The following is a 4213-nucleotide window of genomic DNA, read 5'->3' as shown; positions in this document are numbered from 1 at the left end:
TGGCACAGAAGTCAAGGACTTCTCTCAGAGCAGTGGAGTCTTAGATCCCAAACTGTGCTTCTATTCCCACTGCCAGCACATTTCTGTTTGAGTGCACTGTCCAACAGAGTTGAAGTCTTCTGGCCTCTTTGTCTTTACATTCCCTTTAATTCCCTTTTGTTGTCCTTGTAACTCTGTAATCTGACCTGCAGAACCCTGCAACCCGTCTCACTGCTTGGACTAAGGATAGAAACAGATCACCCTGAACTAACTCCTCAGGCTTTCAAGAATCCAGTTGAAAACCACCCCTTTCTTTTTAAAATCTATACAGGTTTTCTGCAGTTTACCTCTGAAATACAGCCCCTAACTTGTCTGTCCACCATCACTTCCCTTTTTCTTTTTTAACCTGCTTCCTTCCTTTCTTCCTTTGCAGACTATGCAAGCCATTCACGTTTCTTCTCAATGTTTCCTGCCACCTGTATCTTGCTCACTTCCCCGCTTTCAAACTGCATTGTCTGCCATATCTCCTTTTCCCATGTCAGTTCCACTAATTTCTTTCTCCATGAACTCTATGTGATAGAATAATTTATTGACTAAGTTATATTTTAATATAATTTCTGCAATATGTACCTGATAACTGGCTTTCAGTGTGTAGTGTTTTCTCTAATAAACAGAGAGAGAGGCAAAATGTGTTAATGAAAAGCAACCAGGACTTTCTGGTTGAGGAACAGTTTACCAGAGCGTCTGAGAGGGGGCTCTGAATTGTGCTCGGTTTATTTCATAGTTATCAAAACTCTTCCATACCATCCACATTTTCCAGAAATTGACTGGTCTTGTTACTGGAAGTAGTGGTCAGGTAACAGCTATGGTGCCCAGCACTGACAATTATACCATTTCTGTAAAGTGAACATTATATCTTTTGATATTGTGAGGTTTTTAGTGGGACTTGTGACATATGTGGTCCTTTAATAAGTTGTGTTTGCATTATGGGTAAACACTAAAGAGAGAAGTGATGAAAATAGAATTGTCTACAATTACCTGCTGGAAAGGAGGTAATTGGTTTTGGGTGTTTGTATCTGAGAGTAGTGATGTCCTTGGACTCAATACTGTGTTCACTGATTTCACGGCTGGGAATTACTAAAAAATTTTAAGGAGCGTGTGTGAAACAGGTATGTTTACCAGAAACAGGATGGTAATTTTTTAAACCTACAACAAAAAAACCTTTACCTTGTTTCCAATCTACTGTAAATCTCAATTATAAGAAGACTTCATAGGTCATATGAAGAAGAAGAAATATTTAGGAACAGTTTAGTTTAATCAATCGAAGGAGCCATATGATGTAATACTTTACAAGGTTGTTATCTTTCAAAAACTTTTCGACCAGTTTTAAGTAATTCAATTCCTTTTTCCTATATGACCTTGCAAAATAGTTTCAAAAGGATTATTTCCCTTCAGTTTTTGTGAAGATTATGGAAATCTCAAAATATGAGAACTTAGCCAAGAGAATCTATAGAACACATGGTGTACTGTTGTTTTACCTGTGTGACAGAAAGAGGTGTGCTTAAATGGGCACACAGTATTTAGGCTTTCAGAAAATATGGGGGAAAGGGCAATAATAATAATAAGAATAGAAATTTAGAATTTTGACTACTTTCACACAGAGTTGCAGGAAGAACAGATAGTGCCCCAAGGTGGAAGATTTCTTTCTTAATTTTACTTACGTGTGTCTATCATGCCAGTCTGTCATCTAATCAACATAATCCAAGAATCTATAAGAATGAAACTTTGAGAGTTGTTTGTCTCTCAAATTAGATTTCTTTTGTTATGCCATCTAGTCAGACCCAGCTTGTAGATAGGTTATGAAGTAGTTTTTCAAATGTTTATGATATGGAACAAAATTGAATGTGTTGAAAAATGAAAAAATAAGAATTTTAGTGTCAGTAAACAAACTGACTTTATAACCTTGCTGTATTCAAAAGATGATGTGAACTTTGAATCAAAGCTGAGCTGAGGTGTTTCAGAGGTTCCCAGACAAGTGTTGTATGAGCCATCCTAGATATCTGAAACAAGGTGACTAAAACCAAGCTTCATATGGTTAACTTCCCCTTCAAGGAAACTCTTTAAAGTAGACTATGGTTCTCTTAGTTAAAGGAGACTTTTATTGAGTGATTTTTCTCTCCTTAAGCCATATGCTGCAGGAATACTTGTGCTTTCTTTTGAAGCAACTGTTATGCCATGGGTTGACTCTGGATTTTAAACTCCCACGAAAATTTGCTAAGAGCTGGGAGAGGTCACATAGGCAAGACAGACTCAATGTGAGGATAATACTAAAACTTATTACTAACAGAATAGAAATTAAAGAGTAAGAAAATAAACAGTCTTAAACACACTTTCAAACCACCACTCTTTCCTTCCATGTTCTCCCTCCTCCAGAAGTTCATCTATAAGGCAACAGTTCTTCCAGATCTGCTGCACTAATGGATTACCCTTACATGGGCTGCAGAGGACAGTCTGTTTCACCATGGTCTCTCACCACAGGCTACAGGGGGGCCAAAGCTCCGAGTCTTTCCCCTGTCCCATGGGTCCCTCCCATGGGAAACAGTCCTCGGTGGACCCTTCTAACATGAGTCCACCTGTCCCCCCGAGCCGAAGGTCTTAGGGTGCATGGGCTCTATACCCCGATGGTTTGTCATAGAATGCAGTCTTTGACAGAGGGTATTGGCCCAGCGTGGGTTCCTCACAGGGGCCGTAGAGTCCTACCCAGAACAAACTGCTCCAGCGTGGCTTCTCTCTCCATGGGCCACAGAGTCTTCCAAAGAACTCCATTCCCTCCTGGGCTTTCCATAAGGGCAGCAGTGCTCTTTCATTTCCATGCAGCCACTTGTTCCATCTTGGACGCGGCTGCAAGCCGGCAAGGCCACCCCGGCCCGTCTTGGCTCAGACGGGATGGGAAGGGGAACGAATGCCCGCCGGCGGGGCCGCTCTGCCGCCCTGGCCTAGCCTGCGGCCGAGGTGGGCCCGGAGGGGGCTGTGGGGCCGCTCTGCGCGCTGCCGCACGCCCTTGCCCCAGCCCCGGCCACCCCTTTGCAGGGGCTGCCGCTCGGCTCAGCCGGCACTGCCGAAAGCAGCACAGGCAGCTCGGCCGGGATGGGCCCATGGGGGTGCTATGGGGCCGCACACTCTGGTCCCGGCCCTGGCCCAGGCTCGGCTCTAGCGCCCTGCCTGCCCCTGGGCCAGCTATCACCCTGGGCTATCGCCGCTGCCCCTGCCCGCGGTGCAGGGGGTGGAAGTGTTAGGGAACCACTCCAGCCCCGGCCACAGAGCCCGCCGTGCCTGTCCCAGGCCACGGGCCGCAAGGCCGGGCCCCGGGGCCCTGGTGGCTTCCTCTGCCACCCTCCTGGCTCGAATTTCTTCTGCACAACAACCTTCTCTTCCTCTTTTTTCTTAAATATGTTATCACAGAGGCTTTACTAAAACTTCCAGTTGGCTCTCCTCCTGGTTAGAACCAGGAAGTTTGTCCTGGAACTAACCATCTTTGGCTCCGGGGGGGAAACCACACATAACTATGACAGTTACTACTGTCAGAGCACTGAAGCTTCAGTGAAAATGGACAATTTCAAATTTTAACGTATTTGTATGCATTTGACTTCGCATTTATAACATTCACCTTTCTTAGAATGCAACATGGGATATGGAAAAAAGAGGGTTTTGGTCCAGAGTTCACAGAGGTCAAATGTCATCTAAGAACTCTGACAAAATAGTATTTCATGTAGTTCCTTTATGTCCTGCTTCTTCCTTTTCTCTGTAATTATAAATAAAGTATTGCACTGGATCTTGGTTTAAAATAATCCTTCAGAAAAGAAAAACAATTATTCCATCTGGTATACTGCAAGCACTTGAGAGAAAAGTGATGCAAATTGTGATGTATCTCAGAAGAACCTAAGTAAATTACACTTAAGCACATACACATGCAAATGCTAGCCCATATCCCAAACAAGCTTATTCAGCACCCGAGCTGTCAGCATAACAATGGTTAAAACTCACACTAAAGAAGGAGGTTAATTTAAAAATATGATACTTTCTAGATGAACTGCGCTGCTCCTATGCTTCACTGCAGGACTGCTTTCTGGAATTTTCCTCTGTTCTCCTGTCTGGCTTCTCTTATATAAAAATAATAAATAAATAAAGTAAATAAATCTACATTTGCTCACTCAGATGTGAGTTATAGAAATAC

At 43.3% G+C, this 4213-nt stretch overlaps 1 long non-coding RNA gene across 1 annotated transcript; it reads right to left on the bottom strand.

Annotated features, from left to right (window-relative positions):
• Positions 1–2115: 2115 nt before the first annotated feature.
• On the bottom strand, positions 2116–3616 carry LOC135406843 (uncharacterized). Its single transcript, XR_010426524.1, has 2 exons — positions 2740–3616; positions 2116–2260 (listed from the first exon to the last, which is right to left on the bottom strand). It is a non-coding gene; the product is annotated as an uncharacterized LOC135406843 (long non-coding RNA).
• Positions 3617–4213: the final 597 nt, after the last annotated feature.

Source organism: Pseudopipra pipra, chromosome Z, assembly GCF_036250125.1.
Source record: "Pseudopipra pipra isolate bDixPip1 chromosome Z, bDixPip1.hap1, whole genome shotgun sequence".
Classification (NCBI taxonomy): Eukaryota; Metazoa; Chordata; class Aves; order Passeriformes; family Pipridae; genus Pseudopipra; species Pseudopipra pipra.
Note: the sequence above shows the minus strand (reverse complement) of the source record. Positions and strands in the feature narration are given on the sequence as shown.